Raw genomic sequence first — 16,140 nt, forward strand, 5'->3', positions numbered from 1 at the left:
TTTAATTTGTTTAGTTTTAGTTTTCAACATTCATTTCCACAAAATTTTGAGTTAAAGATTTTCTCTCTATCTTTCCCCTACCCCCCACCCAAAAATATCAATTCTACTGAATATGCCTTCCTTCAATCTGCTCTCTCTTATATCCTCCTCCTTTCCCCCTCTGACTTTCTAGTAGGGCAAGATGGATTTCTATACCCCAGTGCCTATATATCTTATTTCCCAGTTGCATGTAAAAAAAATTTATATGTATATTTAACATTTGATTTAAAAACTTTTAATTTCCAGATTTTTTCCCTTCTTCCCTCATCACCCACCCCTACTAGGAGGAAAAGTGTTTCAATATAGGTTATTTGTTGTATGTAGTTACAGAAAACATTTCCATAGTAGATATACTCTGAAAGAATGACTATATTTCTCTCCATCCTATCCCATCCCCCACTTATTCTATTTCCTACTTTGACCCTGTCCCTTTTCAAAAGTGTATACTTCTAACTACCCTCCCCCCAATCTGCCCTCCTTTCTATCATCCCTCCTCTTATCCCCCTCCCCTCTACTTTCCTGTAGGGTAAGAAACCCAATTGAGTGTGTATGTTATTTCCTCCTTAAACCAAATTCAATGAGAGTAAGGTTGACCCATTCCCTTTTGCCTTCCTGCTCTTCCCCTCCATTGTAACAGTTTTCTCTTGCCTCTTTTACATGAGATAATTTACCCTATTCTATCTCTCCCTATCTCCTCTCATTATATTACTCTCTTGCCTCTTAATTTTATTTTTTAGATATCATCCCTTCCTATTCAACTGATCCTTTTATATATCATCCTTTTTAGATATCATCCCTTCCTATTCAACTGATCCTGTGCCCTCTGTCTATGTATACATGTACACATATATACCCACACTCACATATGTATTTATACACACATATACCCTCCTATATAAACATATACATGTATGTATACATATATATTCCCATCAACTACCTTCATACTGAGAAGTCTCATGAGTTACAATTATTGTTATACCATGTAGTAATGTAAATAGTTCAACGTTAATACATTCCTTATGATTTCTTTTCCCTGTTTACCTACTCATACTTCTTGTATTTGAAAGTCAAATTTTCTATTCAACTCTGGTTTTTTCATCAAGAATGCTTGAAAGTCCTCTATTTCATTGAATGACCATATTTTCTCCTGAAACATGATACTCAGTTTTGCTGGGTAGGTGATTCTTGCTCTTAATCCTAGCTCCTTTAATCTCCAGAATATCATATTCCAAGCCCTTTGATCCCTTAATGTAGAAGCTGCGAGATCTTGTGTTATGCTGATTGTATTTCCACAATATTCAAATTGTTTCTTCTTGGTTGCTTATAACATTTTCTCCTTGACCTGGGAACTCTGGAATTTGGCTATAATATTCCTAGGAGTTTTCTTTTGGGGATCTTTTTCATGAGGTGATTGGTGAATTCTTTCAATTTCTATTTTGTCCTCTGGTTCTAAAATATCAGGGCAATTTTCTTTTAGAATTTCTTGAAGGATGATTTCTAGGTTATTTTTTTGATCATGGCTTTCAGATAGTCCAATAATTTTTAAATTATCTCTCCTGGATCTATTTTCTAGGGCAGTTGTTTTTCCAGTTATATATTTTACGTTGCCTTTTATTATTTCATTTGTTTGTATCTGTTTAATAGTATCTTGATTTCTCATAAAGTCATTAGGTTCCATTTGCTCCAATCTAATTCTGAAGGAATTATTCTCTTCAGTGAGTTTTTGAAATTCCTTTTCCATATGAAAAGTTCAGCTTTTTAAGGCATTCTTCTGAAAGCTTCCTGGTCATGTCCTTTCATCATTTATCAATTGATGAATGGCTCTTATTTTTATAAATTTCCCTCAGTTTCCTATATATTTGAGAAATGAGGTCTTTAACAGAGAAACTTGCTAAAAATTTTAGATGCTCATTGTCTATGTTGCCTTTTAGCAAAAAGTAGCTTCTCTGATGATCTCCTTTGATTAGGTCTATTTTTGCTTCTGCTTTGTCTGAGGTTATGATTCCTACCCCAGCCTTTTTTACCTCAACTGAAGCATACTAGGTTCTGCTCTAGCCCTTTATTTGAACTCTGTGTATCTTTCTGTTTCAAATGTATTTCTTATAACAACATATTGTTGGATTCTGGTTTCTAATCCATTCTTCTGTCTTCTGTTTTATGAGTGAGTTCTTCCCATTCACATTCACAGTTATGATTACTGTGTATTTCCCTCCATCCCATTTTCTTCTGTTTATCCCTCTATCTCTCCCTATTTTTATCTTATCCCTCCTCAACAGTCTCTTTTGCTTTTGACCACCGCTTCTCTTTAATCTACCCTCCCTTTTATCATTCCCCCTTCTCTATACTTCTTACTTTCCTACTTCCCTGTTAACTAAGATAAATTTCTGTATCCAACTGTGTGTGTGCATTTTTATCTCTTTGAACAAATTAAGATGAGAATGAGATTCAAATGTTCCTCCCCTAATTTCCCCTCTACTTTAAAAGCTCTTCCTTGCATCCCTCTGACTTATTTTTACTGACTGTTTTCTAGTATGAGCATGTCTACAATTTACTGTGTAAGGTCAAATTTCCCATAATGATATATCTTTCAAAAGGGCTCAGTAGTTTCAGGAGTCAGGGACACCTGTGACAAAGAATTCATCCAAACTGGATTCCTTAAGACTCTTCTCTTCTTGGATTTCAAAAATGCATTCGAGGTTGGTATATTTATTGGCCTGTTGAAGTAACATGTCTTCAATTAAATTGTGATAGATAGAGAGGATTAAAGAGTACTCATTAAGAACTTGCTATATTTTAGGAACTGTGTTAAGGGCTAGGGATACTGATACAAGCAAGATGGTCTTGAGCACCTTTGAGCTCTAGGAATTTTCATCCTAGTGGGAGAAGAAGATTAGTGGTCCAGAAAGGAGGGGGAGAGGAGATGGGCATCTACTTGATGTACTGGTGAGGCAAAATCCAGAGGGGGTCGAAACAATAGTGAGAATTTTAGAGGCCTAGGCTCAACAAAATCCCGAACTCCAGAATGCCAGATGTTAGATGGTTTATTAAAGGAGGAGAGGGAGTTTCCTGGCAAAAGAGGGAGGATTCCAAAGATCAAAAAGAAAGGAGAAGTCTTAAGAGAATGGGGTCTGGGGTGGTTTAGAAAGATATTCTTGATTCTGCTTCTTTAATTCATCCTGAGGTCCCTGTAGTTGTAGTTTATATAGCAATGAAGTTCTTTCCATTCTTATTTCCTTCCTTCTTGTTCCCTCTTCTATACTTTCCAGATCATCAATTTTTTTTCCCCAATGAAGTAGCTTTGGGAAAAGCATCCATTTTCTACATAAGAAGCTTCCTTCTAACATCTTTAAATAGCTCTGATTCTACATGGCTACCAAGTCACACAATATGTGAAAAATCTAGAAGTTCCTCTAATTGCAGTTTTAAGCTTCTATGTTTTCAAGCTGGAATTGTAACTGGAATCTCCTTGACTGGGGTCAGTAGCCAGCGGTAGCTTTCTTTTAAACTGTCACTTCTTAGAATGATAATGATGTGAGCTGTAATTTCAGAAAGAAAACCCCAAATTGAATCAAATATTCTCTAAAGGCAGATCACATCATTTTCTTTTACAGAAATACTTGTGGTCATGTATTTGCCTTCTTGTTTCCTGGGCAGATATTTGGTTTGGTGTTCACTCAAGCCAGTTTAAATTATGAAATGTGGTTGCTATATGAATGGACTTCTATCAAATGGGGCACAACACTTCAGGCAAATAAGTAGGCAGAATGGCAAAAAATAACCAAAACAATACGATAGTAATAACTGATATTTTAAAGGACTTTCAGTTTATTATCTCCTTAGAAATAGAAAAAGAAGACACCATTTGGAGTCTTTTCCAGTCCATGCTGCTTACAATGCCAAAGAAACACTTAGTCAGCAATTTACTTAGTGAGTACTTATTAAGCACCTATTATGTACCTAGCAATGGGCTAAGTGGACACTGAATACAAAGAAAGAAAAATAGTCCCAGTGATCAAGATGCCTTCACTCTGCTGGGAAGATACAACGTATGAATAAATAACAAATATCAGCGATTTCTCAAGAGGGCAAGAACACTAATAATTGGGTAGTTCATATGTCAGAAAAGGCTTTCTATGGGAGGTGGCACTTTATCTAAGCCTTGAATAAAGTTAGGGATTCTGAGAGTTGGTGTTAAGTATGCAAGGAGCTCGAGACAGAGGACACCAGTAAAAAGGTATGAAAATGAGAGGTGGCATGCTTAGTTTGGGAAAGATTAAGTACAATAGTCCATTTTAGCTAGAAAAGCATATCAAAAAATAATAGTCAAAAAATCACCTGGTACAGTACCTTTCATGAGACTGGAATTTCCTAGATTAAAGGATCACAGAATCTTTTTTTTTTTCATTTTTCAAACGCTTTATTAAATTCTGATTTACATCATTCATTTCTGCCAGATTTTGAGTTACAAATTTTCTCCCCATTTTTCTCCTACCCATCACCCCAAAATAGCAGTCCAACAGGATATCCACTCCTCCAATATGCTCTCTCCCATATCTTCTCCCATACCCCCTTTGACATTTCCAGTAGAGCATGGTGGATCTCTATGCCCAGTGCCTGTATATCTTATTTCCCAATTACATGTAAAATAGTATTAATGATAGTATATATATTTAAACATTTGATTTTAAAACTTTGAATTCCAGATTCATTCCCTACCTCCTTTGCCACCTACCCTTACTGGGAAGATAAGCAGTTCAGTATAGGTTGTACATGTGTACCTAATGCAAAACATTACCATAGTAGATATATTGTAAAAGACTGATGATATTTCCCTCCCTCCTATCCCACCTCCCACTTATTCTATTCTCTACTTTGATCCTGTCCCTTTTCAAAAGTGGGTGCTTCAAACTTCCCTTCCCCCCACCCTGCTCTCCCTTCCATCACTCCCCCCCCTCATCTCCTTCCCTCCTACTCTCCTGTAGGGTGAGATACCCTATTTAGTGTGTATGTCATTACTTCCCTGAGCCAAATTCAATGAGAATAAGGTTGACCCATTCCCTTTTGCCTTCCTGTTCTTCCCCTCCATTTTAACCATTTCCCCTTGCCTCTTCTATATGAGATAGTTTACTCCATTCTGTCTCTCCCCATCTCCTCTCATTATATTCCTCTCTCACCTCTTAATTTCACCTTTTAAGTATCATTCCTTCCTGTTAAATTGGTCCTGTGTCCTCTATCTATGTATACCTGTAAACAAATATACACATCTTCCCATATGTATTCATATGCCCATATACCCTCATATGTAGACATATATTCCTATTCCATACTGAGAAAAGTTTCATCAGTTACAATTATTGTTTTTCCATGTAGGAATGTTAATAGTTCAACTTTGATAAGTTCATAATGATTTCTTTTCCCTGTTTACTTCTCAAGCTTCTCTTGCTTCTTGTATCTGAATGTCAAATTTTCTATTCAACTCTGGCTTTTTCATCAAGAATGCTTGAAAGTCCTCTATTCCACTGAAAGACCATATTTCCCCCTGAAACATGATACTCAGTTTTGCTGGGTAGGTGATTCTTGGTTTTAATCCCAGCTCCTTTGACCTCTGGAATATCACATTACAAGCTCTTCGATCCCTCAGTGTAGAAGCTGCCAGATCCTGTGTTATCCTGGTTGTGTTTCTACAATATTCAAATTGTTTCTTCCTGGCTGCTTGTAATATTATCTCCTTGATCTGGGAATTTCAGAACCTGGCTATAATATTCCTAGGAGTTTTTTTTTGGGGATCTTTTTCAGGGGGTGATTGGTGGATTCTTTCAACCTCTATTTTGCCCTCTGGTTCTAAAACATCAGGGCAGTTTTCCTTGAGAATTTCTTGGAGGATGATTTCTAGGTTTTTTCTTTGATCATGGCTTTCAGGTAGCCCAGTAATTTTTAAATTGTCTCTCCTGGATCTATTTTCCAGGTTAGTGGTTTTTCCAATGAGATATTTCACATTGCCTCCTATTCTTTCATTTGTTTGGATCTGTTTAATAGCATCTTGATTTCTCATAAAGCCATTAGCTTCCATTTGCTCCAATCTACTTCTGAAGTAATGATTCTCCTCAGTTAGCTTTTGAGATTCTTTTTCCATCTGGAAAATTTGGCTTTTTAAGGAATTCTTCTCCTCATTGCCCTTTTGAGCCTCTATTGCCATTTGAGTTAGTCTAGTTTTTAAGGTGTGATTTTCTTCAGTCAGGCTGTTGATTCTCATTTCATAATTTTCTTGCATTTCTCTCATTTCTCTTCACAATTTTTCCTCCACTTCTCTTATCTGCTTCTTAAGCTCCTCTATGGCCTGTAACCAGCTTGTATTTTCCTTTGAAGCTTTTGGTAAAGGAGTTCTGACTTCTCTGTCTTCCTCCTGTTCCATGCTTTGCTCCTTTTTGTCCCCAAAATAGGAGTCTAATGTAGGATTCTTCTGTTTTTTTTTTTGTTTCCTTTGCCTGGTCATGTCGCCCCTCAGTCACTTGACACCTGGGCTTTTTGCCACAGTAGGACTCTGCCACCAGACAGGGGAGCTTTCGTCCTAAACGCTGGGGTTTTCTCAGCTGCCAGAGGTATTAGATGGGTGCCCTCTCTGAGGTCTCCACACGCTCTGGCAAGCTGGACACACACCCCAGGACCTCCACCCTAGACCACAATTCAGATCTAAGCAGGTTAAAGCAAGAGTGATTATCCCTCTGACTGGTGTCTTGGTCCCCTTACAGTCTGCAGGCCAGGAGCTGAAGCTCCCACATGGGGGTGGCTACACAGCTGTAGCAGTGGCTTCTCACCCCGGGGGCAAAAGCCAGATGCACTCCAAACTACTGGGTCCCAAAGTCTGCACTACACTGACCTCTCACTTTGTCCTTAGCATCTATGTGTTAATAATTCTGGAAATGGCCACAGCTTCTGCTGATCTGGAGTCCCTCCCCTAGGGCTAAAGCCCCAGTGTGGGGCTGGGCTTGGCTCCCAGAGCACTGCGCTGGCCTATTCCTGCCGGCCTGCCAAGCTGTCCTCAGTGGGAGGTTAGCTTCTCTGTGTCATTTCGTGGGTTCTGTAGCTCCAAAGTTTGTTCAGAGTCCCCTTTTATATGAATTGGGGAAGGTGGAAGCCGGAGCTGCTCGGGGGTCCTGCTTCTACTCCACCATATTGACTCTGCCCTTGGGAAATTCCCTTCTTTCTGGGCCTCTGTTCCCCATGCAAAGTGAGGCAGCTGGACTAAACAATCTCAAAATTTCCTTCCAATTCAAAATCTTATGCTAGTCACAAATGTCTTCATCCAACTAACATTTATTAAGTACCAGGAACTGGTTCGGGATTAGAGATACAAAGATACAAATTAAAATTGTCCTTTTCCTGAGGAAACTTATTTTCTACATAGGCAAACATGGGAGAATACAATATGCACATAGTTAACTATTGGCAAAGTATATACAAAGTTATAAAAAACAAGTAGATGGAATTTTATATTGGGAAACACAAACAAGCATATTTGGCTGGAATGGAAAGTAGGTGAAAGGAAATAAAATGAAATAAGTCCAAAAAAGTAGGTGGGAACAAGATGGTAGAGGGCCTTAAAAGTCAGGGTTAAGTATTTTTCCCTGTGGTAACAGGAAGCCACTGGAGATTTTAGAGTAGTACAGAAACATGGTCAGATCTGTGTTCTAAGACTAGTAATGAGGAAGCTATGCAGAAGATGGGTTGGACAGGATGGGGTCTCAATGCTTTTTGAGATAAAGAATATACCTCAGCAATGCTCTGGGGCCAGAGGTGACTGAAAGAGAAGAGTCTTTTTCTGTTTATCTCTGTGCAAAGTAAGACAATAGAGAGTGATCTATAAAGCAAAATTCAGTTTTGATCAGGAACTATTTTTTTTCAGTGAAACACCCTTCTAGGAATATTGATAGAGCAGGAGTTCAGCACTAGTAGCCATCAATAGTAAGAAGAATCAATCTCCTGAAATCTGAAAAAGTACAACGTAATGGGACTTTAACCATTATATAGGTTCCAATGTTTCAATCTTAATTAAATCTAATTACAGGCAATCAGAATGGAACATCTTAAACTAATTTGTAGATAGGAATGATTGCAATTTGAAATGGCTCCATGAAGAACTAATAAAAAAAATCATTTCTTTCAATTATTTAGAGCACTAACCAGTACCTAAAGGTCAATAGAAAATGGCCAGGATAGCTATTTCAGCAGTCTGCTGGAAACTCAGCTGAGCTAGGGGAGCCTCAGGTCTGGAGTGAGCACCACCTCAGAGAGACTAAGCTTAAATGTGTCTGTCATGTTAGACTGAATGATTATAGAGTTCAGTAATGGCGGGAGGGATTACATTCCTCTCTACATAGATGCAATGTGACTTTCCAGAACTGAGGTGCATAACTACTCTCCCATGATTACATCTACCTTTTTTGTCTAATATAGTCTTGTCAACAGGTCTATAATATTCCCCTATAAATTTTAGGGAGAAACTCTCCTAATGATTAGACTCAATTTCTTTTTTTTTTTGGAAAGAAGTGAAAGCCACCAAGGCCTAGATAAAATCTGCTTGACCTCTTACTTTGGAATCACTTTACATCATCTGAGAGGAATTAATACAGTTTTACTATTATTTTTAATTATTTTGAAAACTTGCTACTAATAAAAAAAAGAAACAGAGTGCCCACCAACAGAAAATAACTAAATGAACTGTGGAATATGATGTCATGGAATATTAATGCACTATGTGATATAAGAAATGGCAGATAAGAGATGTGATAGATTCAATGTCTATTATAATCCCCCACCCCATCTAGTTCTTTTAATAAAAGGCAATGAAGGTATGCCCAAGAGTTGATTGGATCAGGAGGCTAAAGCTTAAGTTCCCTAGAAATTAATGCAATTCCTAAGTGTGGTCTCAAAGCAGCTTTCAGGACATTCTGTATGCACAAAAAAGCCCACCCAAGTTAAGTTCAAGCAATTAAGATTTGACAATGTCCCAAAGTCAAATGAGATACCACAGCCTACTCTGCTGACGAGATGTGTCTCCATTTGTGAAAGAGGTGTCAACTGATAAGGCTCCTCATTAGTACCTTGAGGGTCAAGGGCCCTCTGACTGGAGGGCTGAAGAACAGAATTCCTCTCAAAGCCTCCATTTAAAGAGAGCTCAGAAGCCTAGGCATCTTCATTGTCTAACAGCTGCATTGTGGGCTCAACTCTATCATTATCAGGCTCACCCCAAGGAGCCTGACACCTTCTTCTTCCATCTACCTCAGCTCCCTTTTCATCTTCCTTTTGTGTGCTGTCTTCTCCCATTAGATTGCAAGCTCCTTCAGAGCAAAGACCATCTTTCCCTTTCTTATTTGTATTCCAGCACTTAGCACAGTGCCTGGTACACAGTAGGTGCTTAATAAATGTTTATTGTATTGAGGGTCTACCTGAGACAAATGCAGAATCCTTGTTGAGTATTCTATCTACTGTAGCCAAGTAATGTTCCTTTCACTGACTCTTTAATAACCTACAGGGGTCTAATTTCATTCCAGTATGAGAGCTAAGCAACAAGGGGATTGGTCTAAGTCAGGCTCAGCTCACCATGACTGATACAGTAATTGGAATAAGACATTATCATGGCTCATATAGTGGTTGAAATATGGGAAGGATGATGCAAATATAGAGAACAGTATGATTAAATACCAAGCTATGGCAATGTGGATTGCTGTGGCAAAGGGTCATCTGGTGGTATGTGAAGAGTCTTCTCAGAGGAACAGAGGGAATGCCCCCCACTGATATAAAATGATTAGCACAGTGGGTGTTCAAGACTGGTGACAGGGAGAGTAAAGAAAGTACCATTCCCTGGTTATTATTAAGCATTATGGAACATATAAATTGCCAGCATAAGAAAACTGCCTAGTACACACAACTAATCAACAAGCTTTTAGTTTTTAAGGGCTATGAACTGAAAGCAGAGGAGCAACTTCTGTAGCTGTTAATAGCACAAATGAAAAGGGTGATGCTGGTGCAGGAAATACCAAGAGACAGCCAGGAACTGATGAGCTGAAGGTAGGAAGCATAGTCTCCAATCAAGATATTTCACTGGAAAATGATGCATCCTACTGAAATCTAGGCCATAAGACATAACTCTGTAAGGTGAAGAAGATAAAACTTGGAAAATGGTGGTTAAAAAAGCCCTGGTCTTATCCTCTTACTGCTCTCAAGAGTATGACTTCTACAGATGGAGTAAAGGCTTAGACAGCTTTGACTACCAAGGAACTGGGGAGGTTGCAAGAGAAGTTTCAGCACCTACCTATTGAGACACGAAAATGAAAGTTCTCAAGACTGTGGTTTAATGTAGATACTCTCGGAGTTCCATCTTCTTGGGGAGCTCACTCACATGGAAGCTACTCTTTGTCCCTTTTTAAGTAACTAAACTGGGAAGTTGCATATTTAAAAAAACAGAAATTGCTCAGATTAGAAGAATAAGAAATAGAGGATTAAATTAGTCCAATCTTAGAAAAAAGAAATTATCAAGCCATAAATGAGGTCCCAAAGGAAAACAAAAACCAAAACCTGGGACCACATGGATTTATAAGTGAATTTTATATAAAAATTTAAAGAAAAATTAAGTCTAATATTATATAAACTATTGAAAATAAGTAAATAAAGAACCCTATTAAGCTGATTCTACGGTACAAGTATGTCTTTGATACTTAAAACCAGTATAATCAAAAAGGAAAGAAAACTATAGACCAAAATCCCTAATGAACATTGATGGGAAAATTTTAAACAAAATGTTTTCAATTCAGTCAAGGAGCATTTGTTAAGCACTGAGAATACTAATACAAATAAAAAGACTATTCCTGACCTTAAGGAGCTTACATTCTAAATGGGGGAAAATAACAAATAAAAGGAAGCAGAGAAGGAGTGGTGGGGAGGATAGTATCTAGCGCACTGGTATAATGGAGAAATTCAGATTGTAGATTGTAGCCTGAGAAAAATGATCAAATTACCAGTCTGAATACCATCTCTACATGTAGCAACATATCCCAAAGAGTACACATTATGATTAGGTTGGATATATATAATATATATATATATATATATATATATATATATATATATATATATATCAGGAATGCAGGGTTTGTTCAATATAGGAAAAACTATAAACAAAATAGGCTGTAATAATAAGAAAAATGAAAACATATGATTGTTATAATACATGCAAACAAGATTGTGACAAAATATAACATCTATTTCTATTTAAAACATACTATACAAATAAAGAAAACAATAGCAATGCTGATATTTCCTTAATATGATGTGTAGTATCTATATAAAACCAAGAGCTAGTACTCTATACAATATAATATGGATAGGGATATATTCCAAATTAAGGGCCGAACAAATCTGTTCATTATTACCACTACTATATGATATAATCACATCTAGTCAACAATCATTTATCAAGTGCCTACTATATCTTAGGCAATGTGCTAAGCACTGAGGATACTAAGAAAGGAAGAAACAAGGCAGTTCTGGAAATGCTAGCTATAGCAATAGGATAAGAAAAATAAATTAAGGGAATAAAGATAGACAAAGAAGAAACAAATATTTTATAGATGCCAAGAAGGTTTACTTAAAGAACCCTGGAGAGTCAACTAAAATGAGTTGAAAAATTTCAGCAAGGGTACAGGACATGAAGTAAATACACAGAAACCATCTGTATTTTCATATATTACCAACAACATCCAGCAAGAAGAAATAGAAAGACAAATTTCATTTAAAATAGCTATGGAATATATAAATACTTTGGTGTCTATCTGCCAAGACACACACAGAAACTATATGAATATAACTACAAAACACTTTCATGTGTAGGTGAAACCAAAAGTGACTAAACTGTATATATACCCGTAGATCCAACAATACCACTATTAGGCTAATATACAGAAAAACTGGAAAAGAAAGAAAGAAAAAGAAAAATTGTCCATACATACAAAAATATTGTAGTAGCATAGAGTTAAAAACAAAGGGGTTTTTCATTAACCGAGGACTAATTATGGCATATGAATATAATGAAATATCATTGTACTATAAGAAATAATGAAACAGAAGGCTTCAGAAAAAAAAAAAAAACATGGGGATGGCTAGGTGGCGCAGTGAGTAAAGCGCCAGCCCTGGAGTCAGGAGGACCCGAGTTCTGTTCCGGCCTCAGACACTTAACACCCACACAAAAAAAAACTAGCTGTGTAACCTTAAGCAAGTTACTTAACCCCAATTGCTTAGGGGCGGCCAGGTAGCTCAGCGAGTAAGAGTACCAGCCCCAGAGTTGGGATGACCTGGGGATCGAATCCGGGCTCAGATACTTAGCACCACACCCAGAAATAACTGGCTGTATAACCTTGAGCAAGTTACTTAACCCCAATTGCCCTCCAAAAGGCAAAACCAAACCAAAAAAACCTGTGAAGGCCTATATGAATTAATATAGAATAAAGTGAGCAGAGCTAAGACAACAATCTATATAATCTTAACAAAAACAACTTTGAAAGATTTGACAATTTTGATCAATGTAAAGACAAGCTATGATTGTAGAGGAATGGTGATGAAGCATATTATTCAACTCTTGACAGACAGTTGATGGACTCAAGGAACACAATAAGGCATTTTCAGATACTGCCAAAGTGGTCATTCATTTTGCTATCTGCATATTTGTTAACAGGGTCTGGATTTTTTTCCTGCTCCTTTTTTTTTTTTTGCTGTGTTCAGTTGTTTCAGTTGCATTCAATGCTCTGTGACCCCATTTTGGGGTTTTCTTGGCAAAGACACTTGAGTGGCTTGCCATTTCCTTCTCCGAATCACTCTATAAATGGGGAAATTGAGGCAAACAAAATTAAGTGACTTGCCCAGGGTCATACAGCTGGTAAATGTCTGAGGTCAGATTTGAACTCAGGAAAACAAGCCTTCTTGACTCAAGGCTTGGCACTCTATCCATTGTGCCACCTAGCTGCCCCAAGTAGGCACTTAATAAATGTTAATTTACTATGGAATATTGATGGTGTGGGGAGGTTGGAGGGAGAGAATACAGAATTTTGTCCATTGAAAAAAATAAATTTAAGCAAAAAACAAAGATACAATATGAGGAAAAATGGCACTTCCAGGTCAAGTAACCAACAAAATGGAGGATTAGTTATTTTCTCTGATCCTCATGACTTCTCAAACATATATTCAAAACAGAAATTAAACATCAAAGATAAAGTTGTGTTAGCTGTCTTCATGGTTTAAGATACCAGGAACCAAAAAGGAATTTTAAAATGTGAACACCTACCTTGAACTCAGCCTCCCTTGTACCATCTATCATGTTACTGATAGTTACAGGCTACACTAGCTGACCCAGCTGATAGCTTGCACCAAACCCCAACCCTGAACTCTGGTTCCTAATCCTTCTTTCCTTTAGCTTTGTCTGAGATCTTGATTGCTACCCCTGACTTTTTATTTTTTACTGTATTTGAAGCATAACATATTCTGCTCCAGCTCCCTATTTTAATTCTATGTGTCTTTCTGTTCCAAATGTGTTTCTTGTGAACAAAATATTGTTGGATTCTGGCTTCAAATCCATTACGCTATCTACTCCTGTTGTATGGGCGAATTTAACCCATTCACATTCACAGTTATGATTTCTAACTGGGTACTTCTCTCCATCCTATTTCTTCTGTTTATCCTTTTCTCTTTTTTTGACCTCCTCAAAAGTCTGTTTTGCTTGTGACTACTGTCTCCTTTATTCTTCCTAATATAATTGACTCACTGCTGTGCCCTCTGTCTATATAGACTCCTTCTAACTAAAAATGATAAAAGTTCTTAGGAGTTACATGTAACATCTTTCCCATATATGAATGTAAACAGTTTGACCTTATTAAGTCTTTTCTAATTTCTCTTTCACATTTACCTTTTTATGCTTCACTTGAATCTTGTGTTTGAATGTCAAATTTTCTATTCAGCTCTGGTATATTCATCAGGAAAGCTTGAAAGTCCTCTATGTCTTTAAATACCCATCATCCCTCCTCCCCTGAACTATTATACTCAGTTTTACTGGGTAGGTGATTGTTGGTTGTAATCCTAACTCCTTTTTCTTCAACAATATCATATGCTAATACCTCTGCTCCTTTATAGTGATAGCTGCTAAATCTTGTGTAATCACTTTTCTGCCCACTCCACCCTCCACCACCCCAAGCACCACTCCAGCTGCATCTTGCTCACACCGAGCTCCAGGCCCTGCAGCGCTAGCGCCACTGCCGCCTCCCTCCTTCTGCCGCCATGATCATCTACCAGGACCTCATGAGCCATGATGAGATGTTCTCTGACATTACAAGATCCAGAAGATCGCGAACGGGCTGTGGCTGGAGTTGGAGGGGAAGATGGTCAGTAGGACAGAGGGTACCACTGATGATTCACTCATCGGTGGAAATGCCTCTGCTGAAGGTCCTGAGGGTGAAGGAACAGATGCCACTGTAATCACGGGAGTTGACATGGTAATAAACCATCATCTGCAAGAAACTAGTTTCACAAAAGAATCCTACAAAAAGTACATCAAAGACTATATGAAATCAATCAAAGGCAGACTTGAAGAACACAAGCCAGATAGAGTAAAACCTTTTATGACGGGAGCTGCAGAACAGATCAAACACATCCTTGCTAATTTTAAAAACTATCAGTTCTTCATAGGCGAAAACATGAATCCAGATGGCGTGGTGGCTCTCTTGGACTTCCGTGAGGATGGTGTGACTCCATATATGATTTTCTTTAAGGATGCTTTAGAAATGGAGAAATGTTAGCAAATTCAGCTGATGACTTTGAATCACCTGTCATCATAAGTGGCTGCTGCTTTTTGTCATCTACACAACACCAGGACTTGGACAATTCTTCTTAAATTTTATTAATTTATTTTTGACCTAGACTTATTTGGAGTGGAGGCATTGTTTTTCAAAACATGTCATGTAGGTTGTCTAAAATAAAATGCATTTAACACCCCCCCCCAAAAAATCTTGTGTAATCCTTCCACAGTATTTGAATAGTATCATTCTGGCTGCTGTTAATCTTTTCTCCTTGAGCTAGGAGTTCTAGAATATCTATAATACTCCTGGAAGTTTTCATTTTGGGATATCTTTCAGGAGTGAATTCCTTTGATTGCTATTTTGCCAATAGACCTAAAATACTTGGGCAGTTTTCCTTATAATTTCTTGAGATATGTTTATGCTCTTTTTAAAATGATGGCTTTGGGGTAATCCAACAATTCTTTAATTATCTCTCCTTAATTCAATGAAATATTTCACACTTTCTTCTATTCTTTTCATTGTTTTTACTTTGTTTTATCGTTTTTGATGTCTTATGGTGTCATTAACATTTACTTGCACAACCATAAATTTTAAGGAATTATTTTCTATTTTTAAGGTGCTGTCTTCTTCAGTATTTTTGTGTCTCTGCTGTCAGTGTTAATTCTCTTTTCATAATTTTCTTGCATTGCTTTCATGTCTTTTCCTAATTTTTCCTTCTATCATTCTTATTTGTTTTAAAACATTATTTTTTGCTATAAAAACAAACAAACAAACAACAACATACTACTGTCTTTCAGGAATTCTTGTTGGGTCTATGTCCAATTTGCATTTTTCTGTTAGGCTTTGCATGTAGATGTTTTCCTGTCATTGTCTTCTAAGTTTCTTTCACAGGTTTCTCTGTCACCATAGGAACTTTTTATGGTCAGGTTCTTTTTTCTTGTTTGCATTTTTTCGATCTATTTTTTTTACTTTGAACTTTATTTTATAGTTGAACTCTGCTTACCTAGGGATGAGGTCACTGCCCCAAGTTTTAGGGTTTTTTTGCTCTGTTGTTCTGGGAGGGTCAATAAGTTTTTGCTGCTTCCAAACTTGTGTCATTTGTTCTCCTGGTCTGTGCTTTGGTCCTTTCCCAGGTAGAGGACCTGCTACCTCACAATCACAAGGGCTAGTGATCCTTTCTGCTATGGAACTACAACCTGGAACTGCGTAATGGGCAATGGAGATGCCAAATAGCACCTAGTCCTGCACTTAATGCTACCAC

General features: G+C 37.5%; 1 pseudogene; it reads left to right on the forward strand.

The window, feature by feature from the left end:
* The first annotated feature begins 14,361 nt into the window (after positions 1–14,361).
* On the forward strand, positions 14,362–14,967 carry LOC138143056 (translationally-controlled tumor protein-like; annotated as a pseudogene).
* Positions 14,968–16,140: the final 1,173 nt, after the last annotated feature.

The sequence above is a fragment of the Petaurus breviceps genome, unplaced genomic scaffold, assembly GCF_028583685.1.
Source record: "Petaurus breviceps papuanus isolate PSGF00001 unplaced genomic scaffold, PetGlider_PUasm1.0 90626, whole genome shotgun sequence".
Lineage (NCBI taxonomy): Eukaryota > Metazoa > Chordata > Mammalia > Diprotodontia > Petauridae > Petaurus > Petaurus breviceps.